The sequence below is a fragment of the Kogia breviceps genome, chromosome 2 (genome assembly GCF_026419965.1).
Source record: "Kogia breviceps isolate mKogBre1 chromosome 2, mKogBre1 haplotype 1, whole genome shotgun sequence".
Lineage (NCBI taxonomy): Eukaryota > Metazoa > Chordata > Mammalia > Artiodactyla > Physeteridae > Kogia > Kogia breviceps.
In genome coordinates, this window is record NC_081311.1 from 74,549,743 (window position 1) to 74,572,235 (window position 22,493).

The window sequence follows — 22,493 nt, forward strand, 5'->3', positions numbered from 1 at the left end:
GAGATAAAGGCTCCTGCACTCAGGACCCTTTTGGTGCTCACCCTCTGTACCTCTTAATCTGGCTGTTTATTTTTATCCTTTATAATAAACTGTAATAGTAAGTACGGTAGTGCCCCCTTATCCATAGGGTATAAGTTCTAAGACTCCCAGTGGATGCTTGAAACCGTGGATAGTACCAAACCCTATACATACTATGGTTTTCCCAGCATCACTACTCTTGTACTTTGGGGCCATTTTTAAGTAAAGTATGAGTTACTTAAACACAAGCCCTGTGATACTGCAAAAGTCAATCTGATAACCAAGATGGCTACTAACTTGACTAAGAGAGAGGTAACATATACAGTGCGGATTCATTGGACAAAGGAACGATTCATCACACTACTCAGAACAGTATGCAATTTTTTTAAAAATTTAAACTTATGAATTGTTTACTTCTGGAATTTTCCATTTAATATTTTTGGATTGAGGTTGAACGCAGGTAACTAAAACTACAGGAAATGAAACTGTGGATAAGGGGGGGACTACTGTATAGAATTTTCCTAAGTTCTGTGACTCATTCCAGCCAAGCTAGACAGAAGTGCAGGTATCCTGGGCACCCCATTGCAACTGGCATCTGACGTAGGGGGCAGTCTTGTGAGACTGAACCCTTAACCTGTGGGGTGTGATGCTAAATCTGGGAGTTAGTATCAGAATTGAATTGAAATGTTGGACACGCAGTTTGTGTCAGAGAATTGGGAAATGAGAGATATTCATTTATTCATGATGCTCAACACTACTCAGGCTTTCAGTTTGGGACTCTGAGTCCTCCTCCCCTTTCCAAAATTAGCCTTTAACGTGGCCAGCCAAAATCTGTAGTAGTGTTAGATATCAAACTTTTATCTGGTAAAAACTTGACTTTGTCACTTCTCTCCCCAAAGTATGTCTGTGTCAAATCCTACTCACTTCACAGACTTCCGTGTTTCTCACCATAGTCCATTGCTCCCTTTCTCTACCTAATCAGAGAAGTAGATGAGGCTGGAGTTCCTCAATACCCAGCTCAGAGACTTTACAATGAATTTCCACAACTTTGCAGATTTGGAACTATAATCCATCTTCCCTGACTGTTCTCCTCCCCTCCCTGCAAAAAGGACTGGAACTACTGCTTTAATCCACTGACTTCAGACATGGAAGCAACTCTGGAAATACTTAAACCCAAATATAACAAAAAGACATTCCCCAAATAACCAGTCCTTAAGGCCTACTATCCTATTCAACATTTTATATTTTCTCAAAAGGTGAGTTAGTTGATATAAACAGGGAGATCCAGAATCCACCATCTGCCATTTAATTTGCTTGTTGGGAATATGAAATCTTCCACAAATATTTTAAGCCTTCTCTGATGAATCAAGATTATCAGAATATTTATTGTAGATAAACTTAATGTCCAATTATAAAAGAATGGTTAATTAAAATATAGTGCATAAATAAAGGTAGCATTATGTAAATATTAAATTTATGTATTGAAGATATTTTAATAGCATTGGGAAATTCTTATAATCTAAGAGTGGGTGAAAAAAGGCAGTTTACAGGGGAATTATAAAATATGATGTCAAAAAACATATACATGTACACATAGAAATGTTAATAATAATTTTTTTTTCTTTTATAATTTTGTGTATTTTCCAAGTTTTTCTGTGTTAACATCTGCTCACCTCCTCATGCGAGTTTTTTTTTTTTCCTTTAGGAACCACCAGGCAAATTGCAAATGCCAATAAGTTGGCTTCAACAGTTCATAAATTGGCTCATTAAATTGCTCCCTATCAGAATAATAGCAAGCAGTCTATTCTTTTCATAATGAGTTATTTCATTTTTCTCTAAGATGGGCACAATCTAAAATTTATCTTAATCAATTTCCTCAAATTAAGCTGCAGCAAGACCTACTTTCCTCTGGCTTGTTACAAGTGTTATCTCTAATGAAAAATACAATTTAACAGATACAAAGGATGGGACGCCTGAGCAGTGGTAAGCATGCAACTTGCTTGAGCTCCCAAAACTCAAAATAAGATTTTCTAGAATCACACTCCCATACCCTCCATTAGAAGTCAGCCAGTAGGCTCACACATGACAATGGGCCTCACCCTCCTAGAAAAGGCACCAGGCAGCTTTCAACACATTTAATTTTTCTTCTATTATCTGAAACCATAATGCCATTTCCAGTTGTACTTAGCAAAAGCTAAATGGCAAATGAAGTAAAAAAGGAAATGCATTTGATGGGGGAAGTATTTGGGGGTGGATATGATGACAGTGTATCCCAAGGTTCCTCACTAAAGAAAAGGCTAAAATCTGAGGAAAAAGCAAAAGACAATACAGTATAGCGGTGATAACCAAACTGAGTTCATATTTTCGCTTGCTGGTTTCATAATAATTGTTATTTACATGCGAGAAAGTAAACTGTTTTTTACATCAACCTTCTAAACATTTCACATTTTCTAAATATTTTCACATTCAGTCAGGACCCCACTGAATATAACTCAGTAGTCTAAAGAAAATGCAGTGGGGGAAGGATGAAAACTGAAACAGCTCCACTGCGGGGCCACACGTTGAGGTTTCTATCCAGTGCTTCAAGAGGGAGATCCACATGGCTGCCCAGGGATCCATTGCCACTTCTTAGCTGCAGAATGCAATTACATTAGGTGCTTCAATCTTTGAAGAGCTTGGCGTTTACCAAATGAATTGCATTTGTGGCTAGAATATGAATGACTATTATCATACTTGGCCCATAATAACTCTCCAGTGAATCATTTCACAAAACTTGTCATTTACAAAAAAGAAAAAAAAAGGAGTCAGTGAAAGGGAGAGTCATTTTCAAAGCTAGATTTTCTCTCGTTCTATTCTAGCAAGCTCTCTTTTGCCTCACAGTGTCTGCATTGGTGAAGTTCAATGTCTATGCTAGTTTTCAGTTACAGGACATGCATAAACACAAAATTCTCAGGGATGATCTTCTTACCAGGATTTTTAAGCGGGTCTTCTATGGTCCTGGCTACATTAGAATCATGGAACGGTACTTATTTAAAAATATAGGGCTTCCCTGGTGGCGCAGTGATTGAGAACCCGCCTGCCGATGCAGGGGACATGGGTTCGTGCCCCGGTCCGGGAAGATCCCACATGCTGCAGAGCTGCTGGGCCTGTGAGCCATGGCCGCTGAACCTGCGTGTCCGGAGCCTGTGCTCCACAACGGGAGAGGCCACAACAGTGAGAGGCCCACATACCACAAAATAAATAAACAAATAAATAAAAATAAAAATATAGATTAGGGGGACTCACCCCAACGTTAACTACATACAATCTCTGGTGGTGGGAGGTCAAGGATCTACATTTTAATAACTTCTTCCCTAGGTGATTTTTATGCCCACTAAAATCTGAATATCATCACTCTAATAGGAGATTTCCTTAGAAACAAACTGATGAGCAAATCATAAAACTAAATATTAGAAGAATTAACTTACCACAACTTATCCACCTTTAGTGGGTTTGCCTGAAGGTCTGTCTTGAATGAAGAGGCATGTCCAAGTGCCTCTTGCTCCTGGAGCAGTGCTCAAAGGTGTATTAACTTCATCAATGTAGAATTTATAAAGACAAGTTGAGATGTGTTTTCATTTAATGATCTTTTAAAGCAAATTTCTGCATTCCATATTTTGTCTTTCAAGGGATGTGCATGCTTGATAAGCCAAATCTAAATCTATAGGTGCCAAGAAAGAATAGAATAAACAGAAGTAGCAAAAGGAACAGAAGTGAAATATCCAGCTGCCTGTAGGCTGCCAATACACACACCAGAAAGCCACCATAAATTCAAAGGAATCTGAGTGAGCCTGAGTTTTAGATTTATATTTCATAGACAACTCTAATCTAAGACAGAAGGGTAGTTTTGATTCTCAGATAAGTGAGAGAGGAGACCATTGAAGAGAGCTTTCCAAACTTGGTTGTATGTTTGAATCACCTACAGAGCTAAAAAATCAGTTATTGGTTGTCTTATTACTGAATTTTGTGAATTGTTTATATTTTATAGATACAGGCCTTTGTCAGAAATGTGATTTGCAAATATTTTCTTCCAGTCTTGAGCTTGGCTTTTTATGCACTTAACGGTGTTTTTCACAGATCAGAAGTTTTCAAATTGGATAATATCCAACTTACAGTTTTTTTCTTTTATGGATCATGTTTTGGGTATAATATTTTAAAATTCCTTGCCTCACATGAGGTCACAACTATTTTCTCCTAAGTTTTCTTCTAGAGGTTTTATAGTTTTATGTTTTATATTTATGACTATAAAACATTTTGAGTTAGCTTTTGTATAAGATATAAGATATGGTTTTGAGTTTTTTTTTGTTTTCGCCTATGGATGTACAGTTGCATGTAATGTGTCTCTTTTAACTTTAAAATTTTTCTTGTCTTTTGTTTTCAACTGTTTAATTATGATACACTTAGGTGTGTGCTATTGTTTGTTTGGCTAGTATTTATCCTGTTTGATGTTCTCTGAACTTCTTGAATCTGTGGTTTGGTATCTGTCATTAATTTTTGAAAATTGTCAGTGATTATTTCTTCAAATATTTCTTCTGTCCATTTTTCTCTTTTCTCCTTCTGGCATTCCAATAATGCATATAGACAATTTGATATTATCCCACAGTTCTTGGATGCCTGGGGTTTTTTCCTGCACTTATTCATCTTTTGTTTCAGATTGGGTAATTTCTATTGAAATATCTTCAAGTTTACTGATTCTTTCCTTGGCTGTATCCAGTCTACTGATCAGTCCATACAAAGCAGTCCAGATCTTTGTTATTATGTTTTTCATTTTTCTCATTTCCATTTTGATTCTTTCTTATAGTTTTCATGTCTTGGTTGAAATTACTCATATAATCTAACCCATTGTCCAACTTTGCCACTGAGCCTTTTCCTTATTAATCACAGTTATTCTAAATTCTCTGTTAGATTATTCCAGCATCTCTATAATAGCCACATTTGGTTCTGTTGACTGTGCTGCTTCTTGGGAGTGTGTGTGTGTGTGTGTGTGTGTGTGTGTGTGTGTGTGTGTGTGTGTGTCTTTGACTTGTGTAGGACAACAGAGACTGAGGTAAGTAGGTTTTGAGCCTGGAAATGGGCACAGCTTTCCTTCTGCTAGGCCTTTAGCATTTAGGCTTTAGGTTTGTGTTAATCAGAGTCAACTTGAATTTGAGGTTTGTTGTTGCTTGTTTACTCTCAATGCATGCAAGGTTTCTCTAATGATAACTTGTGTTTAGATTGAGGGCTGGTCGCCAAGGTGATCTTTCTCATTATCTGTTCTACCCTCAGCTTCAGGTCTTCTTTTACACTCTACTGTATAGAGGGTCTGAATGTTACAGCTCTCCTGGCAGTAGTCCACTGTTTCTATTACTCAGTGGTTTTTAGCATTGTGAAGGCAGTGCGGTAGGGGTGGTGTGCTCTGATATCCTGATTAAACCTTAGTCTTAGATAGGTACTGTTTCCCTGAGTTCGGGGAACATAGCCTTTAAAAACCTCTTGCCTATCCTCCAACTGTAGTTCTGGACCCAGCATATATTCAAATTCCTCCCTCAGCGTAGAAGGTACTTTTCCTGTTTCCTTCTTCCAGGTACAAGGAGTTTTTACCATTACTCTAGGGGCAACAATTTTTGTTGCCCTCCTTCCCCTACTCTGTATAGTAAGGCTTTGTTCCATAGAGGAAATAGGGGAAGTAAAAGAGAAATATCTAAGCAGAGTTTTGTGCCCCTTCCACAGCAGCTGCTTTTCTCCCCTGAACTACACCATGAAGGAATCTTTCTCAGGATTCTCCTTAGCCTTCCTGGGGAGTAGTTGTGATTTGTAGAGATTTGTAGAGAAAAAACTTGCAAGAGGATGTAAATTCCTCCCCTCTCCCATATCTGTGGGCCTCAGGGTCTTCCAACCATCTCTCTAGCCCACACTCACTTTTGCCAATTTATCAACTATTGTAGCTGAATTCTTCTTACTGGTGTCTGGCTGCATCTGCCCAGGTAAGCAAGCTCTCGTGTCCCATCTCTGTCCATATTTCAGCTTTAGTTTTTCACCATGCAGTGTTAGCATTCTGTTGGGTTCAAAGAAAGTTGTGAACTTGAAAATTGCCCAGCTTTTTTTTTTTTAATTTATTTATTTGGGTCTCAGTGGCGGCACATGGGATCTTTAGTTGCGGCACATGGGATCTTTATTTGCAGCACGTGGGATCTTTAGTTGCGGCATGTGGGATCTTTTACTTGTGGCATGTGTAATCTAGTTCCCTGACCAGGGATCAAACCCAGGCCCTTGCACTGACAGGAAGATTCTTAACCACTGTGCCACCGGGGAAGTCCTGAAAATTGCCCAGCTTTTTATGTTCTTATTGTAAGTGTGGGAGTAGCACTCTTTGTAGTCTCAAGATCCCCAAGCCCATCCTTTCATTTTTGACTTTTCTGTAATGTTATTTAAAATTAAAATGTTTTACTCATAAGAAGCATATAGTTGGGTTTTGTGTTTTGTTATTTTTAACATGTTTATTTGAGTATAACTGTTTTACAATAGTGTGTTAGTTTCTCCTTTACAACAAAGTGAATCAGTTATACATATACATATGTTCCCATATCTCTTCCCTCTTGCATCACCCTCCCTCCCACCCTCCCTATCCCACCCCTCTAGGTGGTCAGAAAGCACAGAGGTGAACTCCCTGTGCTATGCGGCAGCTTCCCACTAGCTATCTAATTTACATTTGGTAGTGTGTATATGTCCCTGCCACTCTCTCACATCGTCACTGCTTACCCTTCCCCCTCCCCATATCCTCAAGTCCATGCTCTAGTAGGTCTGTGTTTTATTCCCGTCCTACCACTAATCTCTTCATGACGTTTTTTTTTTCTTAGATTCCATATATATGTGTTAGCATACGGTATTTGTTTTTCTCCTTCTGACTTACTTCACTCTGTATGACAGACTCCAGGTCTATCCACCTCATTACAAATAACTCAGTTTCATTTCTTTTTATGGCTGAGTAATATTCCATTGTATATATGTGCCACATCTTCTTTATCCATTCATCTGTTGATGGACACTTAGGTTGCTTCCATGTCCTGCCTATAGTAAATAGAGCTGCAATAAATATTTTGGTACATGACTCTTTTTGAATTATGGTTTTCTCAGGGTATATGCCTAGTAGTGGGATTGTGGGGTCATATGGTAGTTTTATTTTTAGTTTTTTAAGGAACCTCCATACTGTTCTCCATAGTGGCTGTATCAATTTACATTCCCACCAGCAGTGCAAGAGGGTTCCCTTTTCTCCACACCCTCTCCAGCATTTATTGTTTCTAGAGTTTTTGATGATGGCCAATCTGACCGGTGTGAGATGATATCTCATTGTAGTTTTGATTTGCATTTCTCTAATGATTAATGATGTTGAGCATTCTTTCATGTGTTTGTTGGCAATCTGTATACCTTCTTGGAGAAATGTCTATTTAGGTCTTCTGCCCATTTTTGGATTGGGCTGTTTGTTTTTTTTGATATTGAGCTCTGTGGGCTGCTTGTAAAGTTTGGAGATTAATCCTTTGTCAGCTGCTTCATTGGCAAATATTTTCTCCCATTCTGAGGGTTGTCTTTTGGTCTTGTTTATGGTATCCTTTGCTGTGCAAAAGCTTTTAAGTTTCATTAGATCCCATGTGTTTATTATTTTTTTTTTAATTTCCATTTCTCTAGGAGATGGGTCAAAAAGGATCTTGCTGTGATTGATGTCATAGAGTGTTCTGCCTATGTTTTCCTCTAAGAGTTTGATAGTGTCTGGCCTTACATTTAGGTCTTTAACCCATTTTGAGTTTATTTTTGTGTGTGGTGGTAGGGAGTGTTCTAATTTCATACTTTTACAGGTAGCTGTCTAGTTTTCCCAGCACCACTTATTGAAGAGGCTGTCTTTTCTCCACTGTATATCCTTCCCTCCTTTATCAAAGAGAAGGTGACCATATGTGTGTGGGTTTATCTCTGGGCTTTCTATCCTGTTCCATTGATCTATATTTCTGTTTTTGTGCCAGTATCATACTGTCTTGATTACTGTAGCTTTGTAATATAGTCTGAAGTCAGGGAGCCTGATTCCTCCAGCTCCATTTTTCGTTCTCAAGATTGCTTTGGCAATTCAGGGTCTTTTGTGTTTCCATACAAATTGTGAAATGTTTTGTTCTAGTTATGTAAAAAATGCCAGTGGTAATTTGATAGGGATTGCATTGAAACTGTAGATTGCTTTGGGTAATAGAGTCATTTTCACAATGTTGATTCTTCCAATCCAAGAACATGGTATATCCATCCACCTATTTGTATCATCTTTAATTTCTTTCATCAGTGTCTTATAGTTTTCTGCATACAAGTCTTTTGTCTCCTTAGGTAGGTTTATTCCTAGATATTTTATTCTTTTTGTTGCAATGGGAAATGGGAGTGTTTTCTTAATTTCACTCTCGGATTTTTCATCGTTAGTGTATAAGAATGCCAGAGATTTCTGTGCATTAATTTTGTATCCTGCTACTTTACCAAATTCATTGATTAGTTCTAGTAGTTTTCTGGTAGCATCCTTAGGATTCTCTATGTAGAGTATCATGTCATCTGCAAACAGTGACAGCTTTACTTCTTCTTTTCCTATTTGGATTCCTTTTATTTCTTTATTTTCTCTGATTGCTGTGGCTAGAACTTCCAAAACTAGGTTGAATAAGAGTGGTGAGAGTGGGCAACCTTATCTTGTTCCTGATCTTAGTGGAAATGGTTTCAGTTTTTCACCATTGAGAACAATGCTGGCTGTGGGTTTGTCATATATGGCCTTTATTATATTGAGGAAAGTTCCCTCTATGCCTACTTTCTGCAGGGTTTTTATCATAAATGGGTGTTGAATTTTGTCAAAAGCTTTCTCTGCATCTATTGAGATGATCATATGGTTTTTCTCCTTCAGTTTGTTGATATGGTGTATCACGTTGATTGATTTGCGTATATTGAAGAATTCTTGCATTCCTGGGATAAACCCCACTTGATCATGGTGTATGATCCTTTTAATGTGCTCTTGGATTCTGTTTGCTAGTATTTTGTTGAGGATTTTTGCATCTCTGTTCATCAGTGATATTGGCCTGTAGTTTTCTTTCTTTGTGACGTCTTTGTCTGGTTTTGGTATCAGGGTGGTGGCCTCATAGAATGAGTTTGGGAGTGTTCCTCCCTCTGCTATCTTTTGGAAGGTTTGAGAAGGATAGGTGTTAGCTCTTCTCTAAATGTTTGATAGAATTCACCTGTGAAGCCATCTGGTCCTGGGCTTTTGTTTGTTGGAAGATTTTAAATCACAGTTTCAATTTCAGTGCCTGTGATTGGTCTGTTCATATTTTCTATTTCTTCCTGGTTCAGTCTCGGCAGCTTGTGCAGTTCTAAGAATTTGTCCATTTTCTTCCAGGTTGTCCATTTTATTGGCATAGAGTTGCTTGTAGTAATCTCTCATAATCTTTTGTATTTCTGCAGAGTCAGTTGTTACATCTCCTTTTTCATTTCTAATTCTAATGATTTGAGTCTTCTCCCTTTTTTTCTTGATGAGTCTGGCTAATGGTTTATCAATTTTGTTTATCTTCTCAAAGAACCAGCTTTTACTTTTATTGATCTTTGCTATTGTTTCCTTCATTTCTTTTTCATTTATTTCTGATCTGATATTTATGATTTCTTTCCTTCTGCTAAATTTGGGGTTTTTTTGTTCTTCCTTCTCTAATTGCTTTAAGTGCAAAGTTAGGTTGTTTATTCGAGATGTTTCCTGTTTCTAAAGGTATGATTGTATTGCTATAAACTTCCCTCTTAGAACTGCTTTTGCTGTATCCCATAGGTTTTGGGCCGTCGTGTCTCCATTGTCATTTGTTTCTAAGTACTTTTTGATTTCCTCTTTGATTTCTTCAGTGATCACTTCATTATTAAGCAGTGTATTGTTTAGCCTCCATGTGTTTGTATTTTTTTACAGATCTTTTCCTGTAATTGATATCTAGTCTCATAGCGTTGTGGTCAGAAAAGATACTTGATACGATTTCAATTTTCTTAAATTTGCCAAGGCTAGATTTGTGACCCAAGATATGATCTATCCTGCAGAATGTTCCATGAGCACTTCAGAAAAATGTGTATTCTGTTGTTTTGGGGTAGAATGTCCTATAAATATCAAGTAAATCCATCTTTTGCAATGTATCATTTAAAGCTTGTGTGTCCTTATTTATTTTCATTTTGGATGATCTTTTCATTGGTAACAGTGGGGTGTTCAAGTCCCCTACTATGATTGTGTTACTGTCGATTTCCCCTTTATGGCTGTTAGTAGTTGCCTTATGTATTGAGGTGCTCCTATGTTGGGTGCATAAATATTTACGATTGTTATATCTTCTTCATGGATCGATCCCTTGATCATTATGTAGTGTCCTTCTTTGTCTCTTGTAATAGTTTTTATTTTGAAGTCTATTTTGTCTGATATGAGAATTGTTACTCCAGCTTTCTTCTGATTTCCATTTGCATGGAATATCTTTTTCCATCCCCTCACTTTCAGCCTGTAAGTGTCCCTAGGTCTGAAGTGGGTCTCTTGTAGACAGCATATATATGGGTCCTGTTTTTGTATCCATTCAGCCAGTCTGTGTCTTTTGGTGGGAGCATTTAATCCATTTACATTTAAGGAAATTGTTGATATGTATGTTCCTATTACCATTTACTTAATTGTTTTGGGCTGTTCTTGTAGGTCTTTTCCTTCTTTTGTGTTTCTTGCCTAGAGAAGTTCCTTTAGCATTTGTTGTAAAGCTGGTTTGGTGGTGCTGAACTCTCTCAGCTTTTGCTTGTCTGTAAAGGTTTTAATTTCTCCATCAAATCTGAATGAGATCCTTGCTGGGTAGAGTAATCTTGGTTGTAGGTTTTTTTCCTTCATCACTTTAAATATGTCCTGCCACTCCCTTCTGGCTTGTAGAGTTTCTGCTGAAAGATCAGATGTTAACCTTATGGGGATTCCATTGTGTGTTATTTGTTGTTCTTCCCTTGCTGCTTTTAATATGTTTTCTTTGTATTTAATTTTTGACAGTTTGATTATTATGTGTCTCGGCGTGTTTATCCTTGGGTTTATCCTGTATGGGACTCTCTGTGCTTCCTGGACTTGATTGACTATTTCCTTTCCTATATTAGGGAAGTTTTCAACTATAATCTGTTCAAATATTTTCTCAGTCCCTTTCTTTTTCTCTTCTTCTTCTGGGACCCCTATAATTCGAATGTTGGTGCGTTTAATGTTGTCCCAGAGGTCTCTGAGACTGTCCTCAGTTCTTTTAATTCTTTTTTCTTTCTTCTGCTCTGCAATAGTTATTTCCACTATTTTATCTTCCAGGTCACTTATCCGTCCTCTGCCTCAGTTATTCTGCTATTGATCCCATCTAGAGTATTTTTCATTTCATTTATTGTGTTGCTCATCGTTACTTGCTTCCTCTTTATTTCTTCTAGGTCCTTGTTAACTGTTTTTTGCAATTTGTCTATTCTATTTCCAAGATTTTGAATCTTCTTTACTATCATTATTCTGAATTCTCTTTCAGGTAGACTGGGTATTACCTCTTCATTTGTTATGTCTGGTGTGTTTTTATCTTGCTCCTTCATCTGCTGAGTGTTTTTTTGTCTTCTCATTTTGCTTATCTTACTGTGTTTGGGATCTCCTTTTTGCAGACTGCAGGTTCGTAGTTCCCTCTATTTTTGGTGTCTGTCCCCAGTGGCTAAGGTTGGTTCAGTGGGTTGAGCAGGTTTCCTGGTTAGGGGGACTAGTGCCTCTGTTCTGGTGGATGAGGCTGGATCTTGTCTTTCTGGTGGGCAGGTCCACGTCTGGTGGTGTGTATCGGGATGTTGGTAGCCTTATTATGATTTTAGGCAGCCTCTCTGCTAATGGATGGGGCTGTAGACCTGTCTTGCTGTTTGTTGGGCATAGGGTGTCCAGCACTGTTCGTTGCTGGTTCTTGAGTGAAGCTGGGTCTTGGTGTTGAGATGGAGGTCTCTGGGAGATTTTCGCCGTTTGATATTACGTGGAGCTGGGAGGTCTCTCGTGGACCAGTGTCCTGAGGTTGGTTCTCCCACCTCAGAGACACAGCCTTGACACCTGGCTGGAGTGCCAAGAGCCTTTAATCCACACGGCTCAAAATAAAAGGGAGAAAAAAATAGAAAGGAAAGAAAGGAAGGAAGGAAGGAAGAAGGGAGGGAAAGAAGGAAGGAAGAAAGGAAAGGAGGGAGGAAGAAAGGAAGGGAGGTAGGAAGAATGAAGGAAAGAAGAAAGGAATGAAGGGAGGAAGGAAGGAAGGAAGGAGGGCATTAAGAAAGAAAGGAGGGAAGAAAGGAAGAAAGAAAGGGAGAAGACAAAATAAAGTAGGATAAAATATAGTTATTAAAATAAAAAATAATTATTAAGAAGAAAAATTTCTATTAAAGAAAAAAAAAAAAAAGGGTCTGTCTAACCCTAGGACAAATGGTGAAAACAAAGCTATACAGACAAAATCTCACACAGCAGCACCCATATACACACTCACAAAAAGAAAAAAGGGGAAAATAATAGTATATCTTGCTCCCAAAGTCCACCTCCTCAACTTGGGATATTTCGCTGTCTATTCAGGTTTTCCACAGATGCAGCGCACTTCAAGTTGACTGTGGAGCTTTAATCCACTGTTTCTGAGGCTGCTGGGAGAGACCTCCCCCTCTCTTTGTTCGCACAGCTCCTGGGGTTCAGCTTTGGACTTGGCCCCGCCTCTGCACGTAGGTCGTCCGAGGACGTCTGCCCTTCGCTCAGACAGGACGGGGATAAAGGAGCAGCTGATTCGGGGGCTCTGGCTCGCTCAGGCCAGGGGGAGGGAGGGGCACAGATGCGGGGCGAGCCTGCGACGTCAGAGGCCGGCGTGACGCTGAACTGGCCCGAGGCACACCATGCGTTTTCCCGGGGAAGCTGTCCCTGGATCCCGGGACCCCGGCAGTGGCGGGCTGCACAGGCTCCTGGGAGGGCCGGTGTGGAGAGTGACCTGTGCTCCCACAGAGGCCTCTTGGTGGCGGCAGTAGCAACCCTAGCGTCCCACACCCGTCTCTGTTGTCCGCGCCAACAGCCGCGGCTCGCGCCCATTTCTGGAGCTCCTTTAAGCAGCGCCATTAATCCCCTCTCCTCGCGCACCAGGAGGCAAAGAGGGAAGAAAAGGTCTCTTGCCTCTTCGGCAGCTCCGGACTTCAACCGAACTCCCTCCCGGCTAGCCGTGGTGCACTAACCCCTTCAGGCTGTTTTCACTCTGCCAACTCCAGACCTTTCCCTGGGATCCGCCCGAGGTTCAGTTCCCAGCCCCGCCCGCCCTGGCAGGTAAGCAGACAAGCCTCTCGGGCTGGTGAGTGCTGGTCGGCACCAATCCTCTGTGCGGGCATCTCTCCGCTTTGACCTCTGCACCCCTGTGGCTGCGCTCTCCTCTGCGGCTCCAAAGCTCCCTTCATCCGCCACCCGCAGTCTCCGCCCGCAAAGGGGCTCCTAGTGTGCGGGAACCTTTCCTCCTTCACGGCTCCCTCCCACTGGTGCAGGTCCCGTCCCTATTCTTCTGTCTCCGTTTATTCTTTTTCCTTTTGCCCTACCCAGGTACGTGGGGAGTTTCTTGCCTTTGGGGAGGTCTGAGGTCTTCTGCCAGCGTTCGGTGGGTGATCTATAGGAGAAGTTCCACGTGTAGATGTATTTCTGATGTATCTGTGAGGAGGAAGATGATCCCCGCATCTTACTCTTCCGCCATCTTCTCGCTCCCCTCGGGTTTTGTGTTTTTAATCTAATTAATCTTCACTATTTAAATGAAGTGTTAATCCATTTACATTTAACTACTGATATAACTGATTTTTTAGCTATAATTTTTCCATGTTTCATTTCTCATCTGTTTTATATTTCCTTTTTTCTTCTTTCTATCATTTTGGATCAACCCCTTTTTTATTATTTCAGCTTTCCTCTTTGAAACAGTAAATATGTACTAAAACATTATTTTTAATTCCTTTAATGACTACCTGAGAGATTGCAGTATGCATTTTTAAAAATTTATTTATTTTATTTATTTATTTTTGGTTGCATTGGGTCTTCATTGCTGTGCGTAGGCTTTCTCTAGTTGCAGCGAGTGGGGGCTACTCTTCATTGTGGTGTGCGGGCTTCTCATTGCGGTGGCCCCTCCCATGGCAGAGCACAGGCTCCAGGCATGCAGGCTCAGTAGTTGTGGCTCACAGGCTCTAGAATGCAGGCTCAGTAGTTGTGGTGCACAGGCTTAGTTGCGTCGTGGCATGTGGTATCTTCCCAGACCAGGGCTCGAACCCATGTCCCCTGCATTGGCAGCCAGATTCTTAACCACTGTGCCACCAGGGAAGCCCCCCTTTTTTATTGCATTTTTGATTTATTATAGCTAGCTCAAATAATTATCACTTCCCAAATTCTACTTTAGAACATTTTCACTCCTTTAATCCCCCTTTATCAAATTTTTTATTATTGTTCTCATGCATTTAGTTCTAACTATATTTTAAACTATATAAATATTACAATTATTTTATAATATTCAATATTTATTTCTATTTCTTGGATATTTACTCTTTTTGGTATTCTTCATTTTCTCCAACATTTCCATGTTTTTGTTTGTGTTTATTTTCCTTCTGCTGGAAAATATCCTTTTCTTATTTTTTTAATACAGTCATAATAACAGTGATTTCCCTCAGTACTTGTCTAAAAAGGTCTTCTCTTTCATTTTTGAAGGATATTTTTGCTATGTACGGAGTTCCAGGTTGGCACTTAATTTTCTTTCAGCACTTTAAAGGCATTTTCCTAGTTTCTTCTGGCTTCCATTGTTTCTGTTCAGAAATCAGCTTTTCAGCCCTTGAAATTAATTTGTCTTTTAAGTTTTGGCAACTTTTAAATTTGTTTCTTTACCTTTGTTTTTCAGTATTTTGACTGAGATATGTCTAGGTTTTTTGGTGGGTTTTTTTTTGGGTTTTTTTGTTTTTTAATCCTGCTTGACATTTGCTAAACTTCTTAAATCTGTGAGTTGATTTTTATCAGTTTAGGGAAATTCTTGGATAAAACACGTAAGACTTTTGCTACTATTCCCCTCCCTTTTCTTTACTCTGATGCTGCAATTACATGTACGTTAGACCTTTTGGGTGTGTCTCACCTGTCTTTTATGTCACACCTGAGTTTTCCCCCATTTTTTTTCTCTCTTTCAGTCTGTTTGGATATTTCCTACTTACCTATTTTATTCACTGATCCTGGGTTCTTCATTGTCCAATCTGCTGTTAAATCCATCCATTCAGTTCTCAATTTCAATTATATTTTATAGTTCTAAAATATCCATTAGATTCCTTTTTAAAATTACAGTAGCCTGGTGAAATTCTTCATCTTTTCATCTATTTTATCTATCTTTTCTCTCTTTTTTTCTTGAACATATTTATCAAGCTCATTTATATTCTCATCTGCTAACTCTAATATCTGATCTTTTTAAATTGTAGTTTAATTGCTTTATGATGTTGTGTTAGTTTCTGCTGTACAGTGAAGTGAATCACCTATATGTATACATATATCCCCTCCCTCTTGGACCCCCAACCTCCACCCCCCATCCCACCCATCTAGGTCATCACAGAGCACCGAGCTGAGCTCCCTGTGCTCTACAGCAGGTTCCCACTAGCTATCTATTTTACACATGGTAGTGTATTTATGTCAAACCTAATCTCCCAGTTCATCCCACCCTCTCCTTCCCCACCCTGTGTCCACACATCTGTTCTCTAGGTCTGCATCTATTCCTGCCCAATATCTGGTCTTCTATTGTCTGGGTTTTTTTTTTTTCTTTTGATTATCTATTGTATGGTATTACCTCTTCACATGTTTCACATTTTTTCTTATTACAAAGTGTATATGAAAGAACCAGAAAGTCCCCAGCTGATGTTATGTCTCACCACAAAGGTGTTTTCCTTTGTTAGATAGGGTAAGGGAGTACTCACCTGAATCCATTCAGGAATTGAGATGCGTCCTGTTTGGACTTCAGTTTTTCTCAAGTTCAGTCTACCTCGTATTTGCCAGTATTTCTAGGATGTGGTCCACTAGGATTTTTATTTTAAAGCTGCTGAGTCTTTGTCTTCTTGGCTCTATAAAACTCTAGTACTTCTACTCTTCTGAGTTTTTCAGTTTAGCTTATTATCCTCCTGATATAGCTTCAAATACATTAGATGTTTGAGGGGGAGACCAGCAATGTGTCTGAGGCTTCTCTACTCACCAGTCCCTACATAAATGACAAAATCTATGCTAATCTCCCCCAACAGCAGCCTTTTGCCAGGGCCAAACCTGGGTTTTCAGCCTCTACCTGTGTCCTCTCTCCCACTCCCTGCAGAGGTGTCCCCAGGTAAAAAGAGGATATAGATCCTCGATGTCAATTCACTACTTCCTCTAGGGATTTCATCTCTTGCCCATTTTAATTTCAAGATTGCCCTGGTTGATCTTTGTTTCTTAAGCACTGAAAGAGATTTCACTCTGACTGTCAGATTTTTTTCCCTTATCTCTTAACACCCTATGCCACTTCAGATTACTGCAAATATCTTTTGCAGAAAACTGACCAAGTAGTTGGGGCCTCTAAAATCTCCAGTTTTAAAATATTTAATAATTTCTCTATCAGCCTTATACATGGGTCAAACTCCATTTATCAGCCTACACCTAAAATTGACAAGGGCCCCAGGGAAAAACTAGTAGCTAATTGTCTACTCACCTCTAAATGATTCTCCCACTCTGGAATTTTAGTCCAAGTAGTTCCTTAGATTTCCACATCTCTCTGATTTTTAATATATGACTTTTATTATTTATCTGGCTTTTTCTAGTTGTTGTCTATTGGAGCATAACGTACTACATCCTGACATGACCTATCATGAGCTATTTAACTACATCCTTTTTGGAAATGGAAGACACCTGACTCATTCTTTAGACCATAATCGTAATTGGCCATTTAGAAATGCTCTGGTAAATGAGAATTGCCACAGGATTCACCTTTATCTAGACATTTACTTTCTTTACCTTTCAACAACATATCTTTATGTGCAAACCACTTAAGTATATTTACCCAATATTCATCTGAATATAATTTTTACATGATCATGCTAACCAATGAATATGAAAGCATCCATTAACCACTTGAAAATCACATGGGTTAATTAAGAAATGATGATACTGCTACTGACAGGTGATGGTAGTCAGTGGCCACTTATGAGAACTCATTTCTGAACACTTTTTTGCTCAGTTCTTCTATTGGGTTGTTTGTCTTCTTATTTCATTATAAAAATTATTTATTCTTAGTAAGTCCTTTATCTGCTGTATGTTTTGCAAATATCTTTTTCAAGTATGTGGCTTGTCTTTTCGTTGCCCTAATTTTATCTTTTGAAAAGCAAAAGTTTAGAATTTTGATGTGGTACAATTTACCAATTTTTTTGGATCATACTTCTAATGTATATCTATGAAATGTTTGCCTAACCCAAGTTTGCAAATTTTTCTGCAGTGTTTCCTTGTAGAAGTTTTATAGTTTGAGCTCTTACATTTAGGTCTACCTATGATTCATTTTCACTTAATTTTTGTGTTTGGTACAAATTATGAGTCAAAGTTTTTGTATATATTATATGGATATCCAATATTCCTGCACTACTTGTTGAAAAGACTCTCCTTTCTCCACTGCATTGCCTTGGCATCTTTGTTGAATATCATATTGATTTATTTCTGGACTCTTTATTCTCTTCTATTGATCTATATTTCTATCCTTATGCCAGTACCCCATTGTATTAATACTTAATATTTTTGAAATGAAGGTTAAAATGTCTATAAATTAATGTATTTCACATACTTTGAAATCAGTAGTTTGTTGGGTTACAAAATTTTAAGGCTTAAATATTTAAATAACTCAAGTAACAATTTAAAAGTCATTAAATTTAAAACTCTGATAACCCATAAACAGATGCTAACAAAACATAGAAAAGAGTCTTTTAAGATTAAAAAAAAAAATAAAGCTCTATGATCATACAGAACTGCAGAGAACTCTAGAAAAATAAAAGTTATTGAAATTGTGGGATAGGGAGAATTTATGGAAGACTTACCAGAGTTGTCCACATTAGTTACACAGGAGACCATTAGATTTTTCAAGTATCAATACCTGATCTGCAACCCCAAAGATATGGATTATTTTGGAACAGGGCTAGTTTGAGAATCATAACAACCAGATAGTCCAGATACCAATAAATAAAACACATTTTATCATTTTGGAAGGAGCATAAGAAAATAAATATGCAATACAGAAATGAGGACTACAATGTAAGATATTTGAGAATGAGCTAAATATCAGAGAAATACACTATTACTTTTAATAATTATTAACACATTTTTGACTGGAGACGTATTACAGCCACAGGCATTAGTTTCTGCAAAAATCCCCTGGTCAATAATGTGTTAAGATCTGTAGAATAGCCCACATTTACACAAGTACAGTTATTTTATATTAAAAGGTCTGAATTCTACCCAGTAGACTAGAAGAAGTCATTACATATTAGTACCTACCATTTTTAAAATCTTAGTTGAGTTCCCTCAGAAGCAGTTCCTAAGACAATAAATCAATGCAATTATTTTATTGGGAAACAACAAGAGAAGTGGAGAAATGATAAAAGAAAGAGAAAGCAGCCAATAAAGGATGTGTGGTCAAGCCAGCTATCACTGTGACTGGCTAGAGCTTAATCTTATAGAGAAACACTGGGAAGCCTCAGAGTTATTCCAGGTGTTTAGGGAATTGGAGTGTTTATGCACCAACACCCAGGAGTCACAATTTGAGGGCTCTGGGGTGGGAATGTTTTTTCCCAGTCACTTCTGTCCTTCCAAGTCTTCAGAAATAGTCCTCAGACGAGGAGCAGCATACATTGGTAGTTGGAAGTCCACCATAGTACATACAATTGGTGAAGTCTGAAGGAAAAGGACGAGCACAGACAGATCTGCTGCAATGCATTAAAGGACTTTGAGATACCATTTAATACATTATTCATAATCTTCACAAACACTACAAGGAGGTTTCTTCTGTCTTCACTTTAAAGAGAAAGAAACCAAGACACATCTGATAATTATTGCGTGCCTTTTATGTACTAGACACTGTTCTAGACGTTTGGGATAGAGTGATGAACAAAACAGACTAGAAATACACCCATGGGGAGTTTATATTGTAGCTGGGGAGACTGGCAACCTTGTAAACTAATACACCTACAGGACAGAGATAAGAGCTGAGAAGAAAAATAAAGCAAAGTAAGGTAATCGAGAATGACAAGAGGTCTTTTTTTTAGAAAATAATTTTGGGAAGGCTGATATTACGAGATGAAATTGAGAAGAGAACCAAATGCAGTGAAGGAGCCAGCCGAGTAAAAATTGCAGGCAGAGGAAACAGCAAGTCCACAGCCCCAAGGTGGATCTGGGCTTGGTGTGTGTAAAGAACAAGGAAGCCAGTGTGGCCAGAGCAGAGGGAGAAGGGGCACTAATTAGAAGTAAGGTGAGAGAGGCCAATGCTCATGGGACATAGAAAGTACTTCATATTTAACATTAGTTAATAAGTGTGACAGTTAAGGGTAGAAGAAGGAAAACAAGTTAGGAGTCGATTGTGCTCATTCAGGAACAGTGATGGTATTAAATGACTCTCCCAAGAAGATAGAATTATTAATTGTTCAATCGTCAGTTCAAACACAAGTCTTCCTTCCAAGCTGATGATCTTTGCAGTATATTACGCTGCCTCTCCTTTACAGCATGACATTTTTATTTCTCTAGAACTCTTTATGAATGTGTGCACTGGGTGATGTCTGTTTGGCAAATCAAAACAAGGGAAATAACCCCAAATTGATAAATTTTTAAAAATTCCATTGATAGCCCAAATTTAATAAGCTATGACTGCTTATGTTTTCAAATCCTGGGAAGTATGAACATTTTAAATTTGCAGCACCAACACTTCACTAGTACCTTAGACTGCCAGCTCCCCACACAAGCACTGTCTTGTTAGACTCCTAGACTCACTGAATTCTCAGATTGCTGCTTTTCTGTCTGCTGTGTGCTGTGAGTTGAAAAGAACCCAGAGTCATTTGTTTCCTCCAGAAGTCTGAGGTATTTCATGAATCCGCATTTCAGGGATGCTTTTTTCCCCTTGTGGGAGACTTTTAAGTCTCAAAGGTCAACAGAAAGCCTTGGAATACGAAGCCTTTTTCATCTTGCTAACAGCAGGGAAAGAGTAGAAACAAAGAACCTAACAGTAAGAGGACTCAAAGAACAAAAGGAATGGCATCGTAATTTCATTCATGTTTTTCAGTCAAAGAAAGAAAACAAGAATAGCCCTAGCAGTAATAATTACCTGGTTAGCATTCTGGAACCTTGCTGGGTTTTCTGTGCTACAGAAATATTGATGGTCCTGACTCTGGGGCAGTTTGGTCCAACTAATGACAGGGTCATGGCTCCTCTTCACAAACTGCAGATTGGCTTTGACAGACTTCCTGAGTCAGTTCTCACCAACGCTAGGCCTCCTGAATCTCCATTGAGGTATTGGAATTAGGGAGGTGACCATTTCTCCTTTTCTTCTTTCTTCTCTCAGAGAAGCAAACATCGTCTTTTGTTTCCTACATCAATAATAAATCCATCTGCCATTACCAAACACTTGAATAACACTGGTGGAGGGTCCCAGATAATAATTCACAAGGTAGGGCTTCCCTGGTGGCGCAGTGGTTGAGAGTCCGCCTGCCGATGCAGGGGACACGGGTTCGTGCCCTGGTCCGGGAAGATCCCACATTCCGCAGAGCGGCTGGGCCCGTGAGCCGTGGCCGCTGAGCCTGCGCGTCCGGAGCCTGTGCTCCGCAATGGGAGAGGCCACAACAGTGAGAGGCCCGCGTACCACACACACACAAAAATAATAATAATTCACAAGGTAAATACATGATTTGTCCTTGAGAATCATGCGTTAGACAAAAATAAAAGGGGCAGTAGAGTCAGACTGCCTGGGTTAGAATCCCAGCGCCTCCACTTACTACTTATGTGGGCAAATTGCTCAGCCTTCAATGCCTCAGTTTACTGGTTTGAAAAATGGGAGAATAATAATAGTATTTACCTTGGGATTTTAGTGAGTTAATATAGAAAATATTTCCTGGAATAACTCTCCCTGTGATAATAATGCACATTCGCACATAACTTGATTCACTCCCATCCTCTGTCCAGCCCATGTCCCCAGAATTCTACTGGCCACATATCCCAGGATTGGGCTAAATAAATGGGTGTCACCTAATTAAGAGATTCCTGGAATTATTCATGCTGTCTTGGAAGTCTCAGCAAGGATTTCAGGACCCAAAATCATTGCTCCCAGATGGCATCAATCCATAGCCAGAAATAAGAATAGACTATAATTGTCCCAGGGAATTCCTAGCCAACTAACAATAAACTTTCAATCATGCTTCTCTGGCATATTGAATTATTTGGCCCCCACTAACTGCATTAGAAAAGGATTTTGGAATATAAATAAAGCACTTAGAACACAAAGCAGAACTACATATATAACTGTTAGTTACTGCCATTGCTGTGCATCCTCTGGGAAAAAGAGACAATGTTGGGGCTAATACTCACAACTTCTATATGTCCATCTCATTGCAACAACAAAAGAAAAGCAGTCAAATTAATTATTGTGTAACATTAAGACTGAAAAAGGGATTCTTGATCTATAAAATGAGAGAGCAAGAGATGACTACGTAAATTTTCACACTTTAGTTGTGTGGTATGAAGAAGGGCGAAGTAATTGGAATTTGGAAGAGAATTTCTATAAAGTTCATATCTTAACTGAAATGTACATCTTGTAAAAAAATGAATTTTTAAAGTGATAGTCCTTGTGTCTTATTTGCCTCCTCTGGGCTCAGTAAGATAGCTAGGATATCTCTGAGGCTATCAGTAGAGTTGTCGTTTTTTCTTAGCTACATTTATTTTTATCACATTTTTGTGGCCAAGCTTTTTAGCATTAAGTATTAAGAAGTTAGCAGGATGATGGTGGGGAGAGAGGGGCGAGTATCACAAAGGGAATGCCTGCCAATTTCCCAAGCAGTCTTTCTGCTTCTTGAGTGAAGGGAGTTCATCTCTTCAACCTGACTGTCCTCATATATAAATAAGAGTCCTCTGACCTGCCCATGGACTTACTGTGAGTTAAATATCTTACTGTTTGGTACTCAAAACAAATCACTTGCTGCCCCTCTCAGATCTGTAAATCAAACTTAGAAAATGAAGTATCACTGGCACAAATAGACTGGAGCCCTCTTTATATTTATCACAACCTGTAATCCCAGCAGAGTCAGGCAAGAAGTGGGATCAAAGGCTCCTAGATCCAAGGAGAAGATGGGTTGCCATGAGTGTAGGAAGCACTTAACACACTCAGTGAGGCCTGAGTGACATGAACTGTATGGCTTCTTCTTACAAA

General features: G+C 38.9%; 1 long non-coding RNA gene across 1 annotated transcript in view; it reads left to right on the top strand.

Moving 5' to 3' along the window:
* The window catches only part of LOC136793558 (uncharacterized), a 443,749-nt gene that overhangs the window by 270,004 nt on the left and 151,252 nt on the right, over positions 1–22,493 (top strand). The gene's annotated exons all lie outside the window — the stretch shown is intronic.